The 13,476-nt window shown below is 38.7% G+C and overlaps 2 long non-coding RNA genes across 2 annotated transcripts in view; one reads left to right on the top strand and one right to left on the bottom strand.

Annotated features, from left to right (window-relative positions):
* The window catches only part of LOC137146275 (uncharacterized), a 56,114-nt gene extending 48,198 nt beyond the window's left edge, over positions 1–7,916 (bottom strand). Inside the window, exon 1 of the long non-coding RNA XR_010917894.1 lies at positions 7,819–7,916. This is a non-coding gene — a long non-coding RNA (uncharacterized lncRNA). The remainder of the gene's footprint in view (positions 1–7,818) is intronic.
* A 325-nt stretch (positions 7,917–8,241) lies between these two features.
* On the top strand, positions 8,242–9,313 carry LOC137146274 (uncharacterized). The gene is made up of 2 exons (XR_010917893.1): positions 8,242–8,337; positions 8,944–9,313. It is a non-coding gene; the product is annotated as an uncharacterized lncRNA (long non-coding RNA).
* The last annotated feature ends 4,163 nt before the right edge of the window (positions 9,314–13,476 follow it).

The raw sequence follows: 13,476 nt of genomic DNA, 5'->3' as shown, positions 1-13,476 counted from the left end.
TCTGTGTGTGTTTGTATGTGTGGGAAGACTTAGTAGGGGCTGGGTAGGGCCCTAGTGATGTGGGGATACCTTGCAGCTACAGGTTTGGCTGTATTGTCGGAGATGGCCCTGCAGGAGGGGCTCCAGGGTAGGGTTGTCAGTGGAGACCCTAGCAACATGGCTCCAAGAGAAGCATGCTGCTGTGGAGCCAAAGTGAACAGCAGTGTTGGTGGGGCCAGGGCAGTGGCACAGGGCCCTATATATCTACCAGATCTCAGGTGAAGCGAGAATTTGGACACCAGATCCCAATTTCTCCCACACATGGACAAACTTCTGAATTCTTCCACAAAGGGAACCTTAGAGAGTTCTTCTCTGGGCTGGTCCCTTGTGCAATCATGGGAAGAGGTCATTTGAACCTTAGTTTTCAATATTTATAAGGACTTATCACCTCTATCATACTATATATCTGCTGAATTTAATGATAATGTTACTGTATGCACAACAGATGCTACCTGATAATTAGGATCTGGTCCTGCAATTTATTTAGCACCAGGTTAGGTACTCCTCACTGTCATCTTTTAAAATCAATGGAAGTTGAAGGCCCTCCTTGAAGAAGCCACTTGGTACTTTTGAGGATACACCTTCCAATATATAATAAACCTTTGTCTAGTACATAGTGCCTTGTTAACCCTTATTCCAGATATTGATAACGTTCTCTTTCCGTGCTAATAACCTATTGGAATAAATAGTCCTTAATACTCGGGGACTCATTTATATATGCCCTACTGGGTGCACGTTGGATTGTGCAACTGGGAAGTGAGTACAGTGGGATCCTTCAGAGGGGCAGTATGTTTCACTGGTGTCTTACCAGATGGTGCTTGATTGTGGAGTCTTTTGTTTTATATAAAAAAATTTCCATCAACAAAAATCTGTTAAGATAACTTCAAGGCTCAGTGGTCAAACACTCAAAAAGTAAAGACTTGCCAGAGTTAAGGCTGCCTGTGCAACCTTAATTCTGTCCCCTTGTGCATATGCACAACAGGCTTTAGTGACATGACCACATTAATTTCTGAAACAAAAAAATACTATGTCAGACAATGTATTTTCTTCTGTAGCTTGCAAAGTGGGCAGTGACTGAGGCAACAGATCCAAAGGACAAGACCTCACTTCATTCACTGTGCACCACGTACAATAATGGCTTCCATAGACTCCGTCTAGCAAACTTAGTAGGTAGTGCAGAGAGGAAGATGATACATATGCATAACTAATGTGATAAAAACAATCTATGTTATATTATTTAATGGTATTGTGTATGCATAAGGGAGCAAAAATAAGATTGTGCCTTAATGTTGTTGTTTCCTGATTATTAAGTGCTTATCTGTTCAATCTTAACCTTCTCTTAGCATATTTTAATGGAATAGTTACATAACTATTATCTAGCTTGATATACAGGTTAAAAATATTTCCAATAACTGTTGGGGTTTTTTTTATCAGTGCTTTAGGAAATTATATCCCTTTTCAACTCTTGGCCACTTTTGTTCTGTGTGGTTGTTTTTTTTTTTTTTTTTTCCCTTTTACATATTAATCTTCTTTCCTTTTATCACATGGAGAAGCTATATCCTCTGTGCATGTCTATGTATAAATGAATACATAGAGGCCATACAGCATAACATATGTTGTGTCTGAACATATAGGTATACACACATATGTAAGTATATATGCTTTTTAATATGTATAGTGTGTGTATTTACACACACATATATATGGGCAAAATATCTGAAACTAGCAGCCATTTATTTTAAACATACATGTTTTCAGCATGCTTCTTTCAATTACCACTCACATTGGTAAATATGCCTCCCCTCACTGGTCTGCTCTGATAAAGCTGCCCAGCCATCACTGACCTGCAATCTCAGCAAGCTGATGGGCAGATCTTGTTTCCGATGTGCATTTTGATGAGCCCTCAGTACAAATCCAATTTGAGTTGCAAGCTAGCTGACGCATGGCTGGCCTCCTGTTTTATTTAACTCACCATATTTTCCTCATTGCACATACCAAATTCTGTTTGTGGGTTCTGTTCAGACTAAATTGGAAAACAAAATATACTTTGGCTTATTTGATAAAGCTGGACACAGAGGAAGCGAAAAGGAAGAGTTGCACAAATTTTCAGCCATAATTTAGTATACAGATGGTAACGATAGGAGGTGTCGGCTGTAAGAAATGAGTTGATCAGGAAGATTTGCTTGACTGAATTTTGATTTTGTTTCCAGCAGACCTCCTCACATGGAATTGTTTATGCAAATATACCCTCTTTTCAAAAAGCGTCTGGCTTCAGAAAACCTCTGGCAGTAGAGCACAAAAGCTAAGTTGTACAGCAGCTAGAAGACCTGAAAAGGCAGGCTGAATGGAGCAATGGATGCAATATGCAGGCAGTTGGACAAACAGAAGAGCCATTCTTCTCTGGTTACCAGTGGTGTGTGGAGAAGGCAGCCTACCCTGGAGGCAGAAAGAAATGGCCCTGAATAGGGGATAATTGCCCTGCTCCTATAGAGAAAAGAAAAGGCTAAAGAGACTAGAGCCAAGGATTATAGACACAAGTATGCTACAGCTAACTGCTTTAACCCATTTTTAAGACATTTTAAGGGGCTGCTAAATTTGTGAGGGTAAAATGAAAAGGCAGATGGAAAATAAGAGTAAATCCACTTCTCCCACAATTTGCTCTGAAATAGGAAGGAGGAGATGGAGGAATGGAAAAGAGTCATTGTTGTCTTTCCACTAACAATTTTTTCTACATTCTGACCTCTAGAACAGGGGTTCTCAAACATTTTTTTCTGGGACCCCTTTTGAAAATATTTCAGGCTGTGACCACCCCCCAAGTGATGATCCCTCTCCCCCCATGCCATGCCACCCTTACTGGCATGCATGGAGGGCTGACAGCTCCCAACCCCCCCCCCCATAATAACCTCGTGACCCCCTGAGGGGTCACAACCCCCCAGCTTGAGAACCCCTGCTCTAGAACTAATAGGAAGAATTGTGTTTATACTATTTGCTGAAATAAACAACGGAAATGGGAAATATTTTCCTAGGTAAGAGGCATTTAGTTTGGTGGCATACACTGCAATAGATTCTGGAACTCTATTTTTCTTTGCACTATGCATATAGAATTGCTATAGACATGTATGCACACACTATATCTATGTACAGACAGATGTGTCTGTATGCATGACCTGTGCAACATATATAAGCAGATAATCCTAAGCAAGCAGAAATACTATATTAACCATAATGACACATAGCACCTAGCAGTGAACACATAACTTTACTAATTCTGAACATAAAAGTTTATTTTTCACACAAAGTAGCATATTTCTGCTGCAATTCTAAGAACTTTGAAGCATCCAGCCATTTGCTGATAAATAACCAATTCTATAGCATCCCGTTATTATTTCTGCATTATCAAATGGCTGATGAAAATGCTGACATACAAAAAATTATTTGGCCTCTCTCCAAATATATGGTGTTCTAGTTCACTTAAAACCAAGCCTCCTCTTAAAAAAAATACGATTGGAATTATTTTCCTAATTAATAAATATCGGTATACATATTTTTGTAAAAGATGCACGTCAGTGTACATGTTTTCCTCAAAGATGCATAATCTGTATCTATGCTAAACACATATGTTGATTCTGAAATGTACGTTATCAAATTGCACTCATAACTGCATATTCCATTTATAGCTGCACTGAATCTATTTTGTTTTGTGCATTCAAAGACTTTCTTACATTATAAAAGAAGCCATCTTTTCAGTTAAGTGAAAATGTTGCCACATTGAGTAAATGAATAATGTATTTTTAATTTCAGTAGTTCTGGATGCTCATCTTTTAAATGAAAGAACATGTCTGGAATGGTTTCTTTTAAAAGGCATTTGGAGATAGCACAAACAGCCTTCAGAAAGCTTCTTGAATGTGGAATTTTGCAAAATCTAATTCAACCTTAGATCCTCCTCTTTTAAAGCCAGAAAATCTAAGAAAACCAAGTACAAGAGACAGTGGCATCATCTGCATTTCAGTGGCCTGGCTTCAGTATTTAAAAAAAAAAAAAAAAAAAAAAAAAAAAGCTATCTTCTCCTTTTTTTTCCTCCACCCTCCACATGAACAGTAACAGGGGGATTTTTTTTTTTTTTTTGGAAGGTTGGGGATTGGAGTGAGGGGTTATTTGGCATCTGCCATCAGCCTGTGTTTTGCATATCAATAAAAACATTAATAAACTAATTTCAGGCATATATGACACAGTTCATGTGGAAGGCCCATTGTTAGGAGAGGAATAGTATATTCTTATCAGTGGCTTTAAACAGCTATTCATCATTTCTAAAGGGCAATTATTTGGAATCTATTAAACTGGAATTCATAATACTCTTGCATACTGAATTTTAAATAGAAATCTGTATTTAGATGAAGGAATACATTAGTATAAGTCATTAGAGCACTGAAAATCCATGACTTGTTCATTTTTCACTCACTTGTTTTTTTGCAGATAATATAAAGTGCCAAGGATATGAGCATTTACATAAAACCAAAAAAAAAAAAAAAGTGTGTTCTTTCATGTGGATGCAGTTATAGATAACAATATATTCCCCTCTTTTTTTTAAAATCAGAATATTTCTGTTATTACAAATTATTGCTAAGAAAATTAACCATTCACACTGACCACCTCAAAAATCAAAGACAGACAGACAGATAGCTGTATTCATATATTAGGATGAGCAGAAACAAAATATCTAGCTATCTGAAATGTTTGCTTAAGGGAACATAAAAGACAGCAAATGGTAGATGTGTATAGTATTCCTTGTCAGATTTTTAAAAAATATACTTCTAATTCTGGTTATTCAGTATTATTTCGTAGGGAAATCAGTTATCAATGAACAAAACTACAAGCAAAAAAAAATTCATAGTGCAAAATGAGGAAGGGGCAGATGGGTGGGGAAATGTTGACCAACCAAGTAGGCACTAATAAATCTTTTGGCAGGAGGGCCACAACCAAATATAATAGAAGCAAGCAATAATCCAAGCTCTGTGAAAGATAAATAAACAAACTAAATATCATTGTCACGTGCTGCTCATATTTTGACAGTAAATCTGGTTTAAGAAAAGGCACAGCATGCACACACACAAAGTTGATTTATAGTAAATAATTAACCAATAGCCATGACAACATAGCTCTATAGCTATTGCTGTTCAGGATTCTGGTACTCATTAATACGTAGCCACACTAAAAATAACTACACTGAAGTAATGGCTGTGTCATGGTTTTGCAACCATGATATATCTTTACATGTGCATTCATGCATTTTTGTTTGTTTCCTTATTTCAACTGAAAAAAGCTACAGACACACACTGATATATTAAGATAACATTCAGGGCTCCTGTGTGGTTGCACAAGAGGGAAAGAGAGCCCAGCTGCTTCTTGTGTAAGTGCTAGGTACAGTACACACCATGACCTCCTTCAAGCATAACCCTTCTGTAGGCGCTGTGAACAGGGATGAATTTCACCCTATCAGAGCACCTTGGTTCAGGGGATATTCTATGTTAAAATTTATTAGAGGTTTGACACTCCAAGAGAGTTGAGTGGTTATTTTTGGAAAGTTTTCCATTCTCTCTTTTCTGTACATATTTATTATGGGTTTATACATATGTAGTTTGGGGATTTCAGATTGCTTAACAAGAACACATTTTAATAATTAACAGTCCCCATTCCTCCCCCATCACATTTCAACATTCTGAGCATCATTCTTCTTCCTCAGACTGGGAACTAAGGGGTCAGGGCCCATAGAGTAAAAAATCTAAACAAACAATAATAAAATTGTCCAGTGAACTTGAACTACAAAAATCAAGAACATGCTGATCTGCTCATGAACATTCTGAAAGCAGTTTAAAAAAAGTCTTAACTGATAATTTCCTCAATTTGCTAAGAATTATTTGCCCAGCTGTAGTAAATGCTAAGGAGTGAAAGGAACAGTTTCCAGTGGTCCAAGGGGATACTGAAATAGCATGCATGCATTTTTCTCCCATGTAGTTATTTTTAAGTTGGATCCCAGTATGAATTTATTCAAAGTGTCGTGATATTTATTTATGTCATATTCTAGACCTTTTTGGCTTCCTCTCCATGTCACCCAGTTTCCTAAACAAATCACTGGCTACTGATCATTTCACACAGAATACTCTAGTGTGGGGGACTAGTGGGAGGGACTGGACCTTAGCAACCAGCCCTATGTTGAAGAAGCATCTCATTTCCCATAACAGTGGTCCAAATAGTGACCTCATTGGAAAGAGCAAAGCCACTTATGGGAATGTCAAAATATATCTGAAACCAGAAATGGTATGTTTTACAATGCACTCCTTCAAGTTAAAGCAGCCAAATTGATTGTCATGTGTGCCATGTTATAGCTTTCAAATTACTTAGGTACTATCCAGGAAAAAGAGAAGCGAAACTCTTTCAATAGAAATTGTGGCACAATTAGTGAATGGTGACAGTAGCAGATACCATTGTAATAATAAATAGAAGTATAAACTGGAATTAAAATACTTCCAGTCCTAGACCATTGTCATTATACAGTCAAAATGAGCTGTTTTGCATAAGCTATATAGAAAGGGCAAACTAAATCTTATTGGAGTTTATGCTGTAGAATATAGCTCAACAAAGTTTTTTCGTGATAGTGCTGATGTAAAACTATTCATATTCTTCACATTAGTTCTGGAGTGCATAGAGGCATTTACTATTTGCAGATGAAGATATGTACCCAGATAGCAGAGGTTGTGTCAATAATTCCCTTATAAACACCTGCTTTTGGAGGTTTATAATAATGTAGCCACATACATTTGCTCTTGGCTAAGACTTTCCATATTTTATCAGAAAAATGTGATGAGATAACAAGAGATTCCGTGAATAAGAAAGGCAGGTACACACAGATGTGTTGGCTCGCATGCACGTGGGTGTTGGAAAGAGTACGTATACTATCTGCTTTCATGTTTCTCACTACTGGCTAAGCTAACTGAAGTGCTTCTTTTGGTCAATTTATAGAAATCTATGTTTATAGAGTCAAAGAGCTTGAAGGTCCTAGTCAACTCCCACTGAACTCAATAGTGGCCTTTTCATTCGACTTCAGTGGGCAGTGGAAGAGTCTCTTAATCCTGAGAGCTGTTGCACAAAGCATCATCTAGTACCTATTGACATTGAGGGGGTGATGGGTGCTCAAAACTTCTCAGGGTTGGAAATGAAAAGTTCTAGGTTTTATTCCCTACGCCCTATTGGCTGGCTGTATGTGGTTAGAGAACAGCCACACATTATTACAGCATCCTGTATATGTTCATTCCCATAACCACCTACATGCTTTGGAGTGAGTTCTATTCTAACATACACGTAGTCCAAAATATTCAGAATTCACTTCTGGGTGCCCATCTTAAGACATATAAATCTGTTTCAGATGTGGCATAGAGGATTAATCAGCATATTTGACTATTAGGAGGTCAGTGTTTGCCTCCTGCATGTACACTAAGTGTTCCCCTGCTTTGTACACTCTGGCTTGCCATGAATGCTGGGATTTCACACCATTTGGGAAAGCTACTTTTCAGGCTTCTGGATATTTTATTCATTTGCTTCCTTTATAAGACTAATCAGAGGGTTAAGAAAAGTGGATCACACTGAAACTGGTGAAGGAATTCAACACTAAAAACACAGGAGCAGCTGACTAGCCAGCTCTCCCATTCCAGAGAAAAGCCTTAGTCTTAGTCACAAAAAACAATAACATATAAAACAAAAATCCCCCATTTTGGGGCCTCTTACCCACAACTCTGTTCAAGAACAGCTTTCCCTTACTCTGTGACTGAACTAAATTGTTAATAGCACCTCTTTCATCAGGTACAGGAGAGGGACTGTCTTTGCCATCTCCCATGAATGTTACATTTGTGGAGATCATCTCAAAAACATCAGAGCCCATCTTGCCTAATTCACTTCACCTGAGTATCTAGTAAGGCAAGTAGAGATCTCAATGAGTGCAGGTGAGGGCTCAGGCTCAAAAGTAAAGGGTTACCTCTGACTCATGAGAAGAGGTGGTTATCAGTAAAGATGTGCCAGGTTACTAATCCCTACCTGTCCCTCTTTAATTCTCTACAGCTTTTCTACAGTAAATAGAAGCTAATTGATGAACTAGGAATGAGGGTCTGAAAGTTTATTTATTTGGCATCCAAGGAAACTGTTAAAGGACAATGTGTACCTCAATAGTTAAAGAGTGTGTGAAGAATGGCTGGCTATACAAGCCACTGCCCTTCACTGGGTGGAAGGTGAATGTATTTTGCAGATCCTGTAAGTACTTTACAGGTGTAGCTACTTGTACCTCTCACTGTGTTATGGGACCTGAGAGTTGGGAACTTCCCTTCAGAAACAGGATTCAAACTGCTTGATCTGGTGTCCCGTTAAGTTATACAGAGCAAAACAAAACAAAACAAATCTCTCAATTTGGCCTTTTGTGCATCTTTGTTACATAGTATTTTTGTCACAGGACCTCTGCCCTTGCTCCTGTTCTCTGCTCCTCTTCCCCTCCCCACCTTCCCCCTGCTCTTGCCTGCCTACTCCTCACCCCTCTGCATTCAAGTCTGGATACTTCTTCCTCCTCCTTCTCATTACCTGGATACAAGCTGGGAGTGGCAGAAAGCACGGGACAGACAGCTTCCCTGCGCTCAGTTCCAATGGCTGGTCCACAGCAGCCCCTGGCAACTAGAAGCAGCAATTGCAGAAAAATCCTGCTGAGCCTCTGACCCTTCTAGAGCATGCTCCCTGTGGCTGGCATGGAACTCTGTGTGGGTGGATGGAATCTTCAGAGAATTTTGCTGCCAAACTCTGACATGTCTACTAAGCATGAGCAAATGGTGATAAACAGAGCCTTATAACTTGTTGTTTGGATTTTCACAGGGGCAGTGAAAGATATTTCTCTCACCCTACGGAGACTCTCCTGCAACATTTCAAATCACTGCATCAAAACATGAGGCTTGTCAATTAAATGGCTGTAAGAATTTTCTAACATTAGTAAAATGACATATTTTCCCCTGATCTCAGTCTCAGAAATGGCTCATCTGTTTTTGCTGAAACTTCTGCAATAACTTCAGCTTGAAGCAGTCACCCGTTATGGAAAATTTCACCCCAAATGGTTAGTTATAAGCAATGGAAACAGGATCTTATAACGGAAACTGGTAGGCAGCCTAAACTAAAGGGAGCTTTGCCAGCTTTGCCTATAATGAGGCCTCAGATTATTGGGCTAAATCCTCAATCCTACAAATGGTTGCATGAATGCTTAACTTTACATGTGAGTTGTTCTGCTGAAGTGAATGGGACAACTCACAAATTAGGAACATGTGTAAGTGGGGGGTCTTGATTTTTTTAAGTGCAGTCTTTTTAGCGTCCATGGAAAGTGGCAGATTGCTTGCACTAGAAAGTAAACTTCTCTGATTATCCATAGATCAGGTGCCTCAAACTTGAATGCTTTCCATTGGAAGGAGAATGAGATGAAGCTGTTTCTCAAGAGAATGAATCGGTTTTTGGTTAAGCCAGCATTTTTCTAAACACTTGCATGTATATGATAACACATAAACACAATTCTAATCTGTTCCACTAATATGGCATAGGAAAGTGCTCAGTTTTATAATGGTTATATGATTTTACACAGATGAAAAGAAGTTTCAGAATATAATTACAAAAATTTTAGAAAAATAAATATTACTGGAAGAAGGGAAAATAAAGCCCAGTATTTCGTACACTGTATACGATGTGAAGGCCCTGGCTTCATACGAAGAGATACAATGAATTGCCACTGAGAGGGAGACATCTGAAATTTGCATGAAGAGCTGTCTGCAAAACAAATGAAAAGGGACAGATAAAATCCCACATTATTAGCTAATATAGCATACAAATTTCAGTGTGCAGTGTGCACATTACAGATAGTCATGGTTTATTGTTGCAGTGAATTAATAACATTGTCAGAATGGATAACATCATATATTCCTCCTATCCAAATGATAGGAAAACAATTACGATTTCATAATAGCATGGTTATCCCATGGCTACTTTAGGATTAAAAACCCCCCACAAGTTGAAATTCTTTAGTGGTGAGTGGTGTAACCTCAGCCTACCACTGTAGGAGACAGCTCTCAAAGCAAAAGCCTGCATTCATGGCAGATTTATGTATTGTGTGAGTTCCAGTTGTTTTTTGTCCTGCTGACTGAACTGAAGAGTGCTGAAAGTGTGAAGAGTGGAAAGTAAAAGCAAGCTTTTAGTTTTCTCAGTACGCGGTGTTTTCAGAGCTATTTCTAGTCCTTCTCGGAAAGAACAAGGTCTTGGTTTGCTGGAAAGTTATCCAGGAAAAGGGATGGAAGGCATGGGTGGGTGTTGTTAGAAGTGAGTCTAAGGCTATGTACACACTTGACAGATTGATCTGTCCAGATCGATTAATGGAAATGAAGACCCGCTCAGTCGATCCGCAAGTCCATTCAATTAAACCACCTCCTCAAAAGGTGTAGCACTGCGGCGACGCAGCACAGTGGAGACCACATGCTAAAGGGAAGTTACAAAGTTGATGGGAGTTACGCATAACTGCTACCAAATTTCCGGGTAAGTGTAGACTAGGCCTAAGTCAGTCTAGAGGGACTCTAAGTTATTGTATTATATCTTCATCTGGCCTCCCTCAATGTACACATTTCACCAGTTCCTTAGACTTAAGAGTCCCTTAGATTTAGACTTGCTTAGATGCACACCTGTTTACTACTATGTAGCTCCTCCATACACACTTCTGAAGTTGGTCCACTGAATCTGAGTCTATATTAACTTAGAACTTCGTCCACCTTCTTGGTGTGTAACTGTATATTCCTTTATGCTCATACATTAGTGAGTCAGTGTTAGTAAGTCTCAGGGTATCTGAGCATAAGGTCTTCTTAGGAAATGAAAGGCTATTTAATTAATGCCATTTTATAATGACCTCTGAATTTGATCCAATGCCAGTATTGTACAGGATACCTTACAGTATATGTATTGTTTAATATCAAAAGTAGATAAATTATATTACTTTCCCTGGTGAACCATGAGAGTTATGCAGTTCCCATTGTCTTGTTTCTTCAGCTCAGGTTTCTATTAATAGTTCCTATGAATATCTTAACTATATTGCATTTACAAATTAGTCTAGGTAACTGTATTTGCAATACTGAATTTAAGACTATTTCCCATAGAAATCATTTTCCACCATTTTCCACCATAAAAATAACAAAGGCATCAAATGCCTTTATTATTAAGGGTGCTTGCAATCTCCAGGGACATATTTTTTTTTATTAACAATTTACAAACTTTGTCAAGGATTGCACATTCCCTTTGGTGTTCTTTATTTAATTATGCATTGCTTTTCATTCCAGCAGACTTATAATATTTCACTGATGTTTAAGGCAGCTCATATTCATATGAAGTTATATGACCAATATAGATGGTAAAAAATGTAAACACATTCTGGAAATCAATCCCATGTAGTCCCTATTGGTAGAAGAAAATCTGTGAATTTTTGAATCTGAGTTTTTCTTTTGTGTGCTGTGCCCAGCATGCGAGAACTCCTGCATATAGTGTGAAATGAAATGCTTGTGTTATAGCTGACTTCTTCTAAAAAATTAATGAAAACATCAAGCAATATACTCTGCTTTATGGGTTTTTTTAAAGATTTTGAACAGAAAGCAAATTGGGCTTTCCATGAGCACTGTAGAGTACTGAACTATACCCAGGTGTGGTGTGTCAAATATACACACACGCTTAATAGTACTGACAGTTTTTTATTATTTTTAGGTAATCCTTCTTTGTCTTTTGGTAGTAAACATTGTGATTTGCAGCAATTTGTTTTTAATTGAAATAGACACTGAGAATCAATAATGCTCTTCCCAAAGAAGCCAACTAAGTCTGCATATTGCAGTGTTTTCACCTAAACAAATAAAAGGTGAACAGCTTCAGTGTTTCCTTTTGCATCTCAGTGAGACTGTAACTAACATATTCTTATTTTCTATTATTTTTTTTTTAATATAGTGGGGCGTAGAGATTCTAATCAAGGCTCCAGGTGCTAGGTGCTGTACATTCATATCATAAAAACAAAGACAGTCCTAGCCCCAAACATCTTACAATCTTTAATATTTTTCTGTATACTATATATACATTATAATACATAAAATCTTCCATAGCATGAGGTATTTGAAAGTCACAAAGGTTATTGCAAGATTTCCTGTATTACCCATAAAGAATGCCATAAATACCATAGTAAAATTCATTAAGAAAAAGACAACATTTTAAAGATTGTAATGCCAACCAGCAGGCAGTGGGTCAGATTCAGACCACATTTCCACCAGCTTCTGCAGGTAAAGTCCATGCAAGGAACCAAAATGGAAAGTTGTCCTGATGGGGGAACTGGACATTGTGGAGCATCAAAGTGCAAAACATGGATGTTAATAGCTAGCTGTGTACATGTGTGGAGGATAGAGCCAAGAGATATGCTGATTCTGCCATGCTGCAGCCTCCACCTGAGCTAGCCTTGTGGGGTCCCAGTCAAATTTTCAGTCTGTCCACACTTATCAGTACCACCAGAGGACCTTTTCTGCAGTGAATCTAGCCCAATCAGATAAACATGTATTATTACAGGCAGGGCTAGTAGGACTGCCTATAGTTAACATTGTGCATTATAATTAGGGTTGTCAATTAGTCCCCCCAGTGAAGAGGCGCAAGTGGTGGTGGGGGGGAGGGGGCAGCAACACCACCAGGAGACAATACTGCTTCCGGAAGGGAAGCAGCTGCAGCCCTGCTGCTCCCCAAGTCACCTGGTGACTAAGCCCAGGCGAGCCCCTGGCTGCTGCTGGGAGTATTGGGGCTGGGCTGAAGCCTGAGGCAGAGGAGGGGTGAAGCATGGGTGGGGCAAGAGGCAGAGTAGGAGCTTCTGCTTGGGAAAGCTTAGCCTTCCCCAGCCTATTCTACTGGCCACCTATGCCTGTAAAGAAGATAAACAAAAGAAAGAGTATTTTTCAATACACTTCATACAAGTACCGTAGTGCAATCTCTTTATCATGAAAGTCCAGCTTACAAACCTTGATTTTTTTGGGTTACATAACTGTACTCAAAAACAATGCAAATCTTTAAAGCCTACAAGTCCACTCAGTCCTACTTCTTGTTCAGCCAGTCACTAAGAGAAACAAGTTCCAGAGGGATAGCCGTGTTAGTCTGTATACAGCAAAAATAACGAGAGTCCTGTAGCACCTGCATCTGACGAAGTGGGTTGCAGCCCATGAAAACTTATGCCCACAGAAATTTGTTAGTCTTTAAGATGCTACAGGACTCTTGTTAAGACAAACAAGTTTGTTTACATTTACGGGAAATAATTCATCCCGCTTCATGTTTACAATGTCACCTGAAAGTGAGAACAGGCATTCGCATGGCACT

This window comes from Emydura macquarii, unplaced genomic scaffold, assembly GCF_026122565.2.
Source record: "Emydura macquarii macquarii isolate MOO-44397 ecotype Brisbane River unplaced genomic scaffold, CSIRO-AGI_Emac_v2 contig_431, whole genome shotgun sequence".
In the NCBI taxonomy this organism is placed as follows: domain Eukaryota; kingdom Metazoa; phylum Chordata; order Testudines; family Chelidae; genus Emydura; species Emydura macquarii.
Note: the sequence above shows the minus strand (reverse complement) of the source record. Positions and strands in the feature narration are given on the sequence as shown.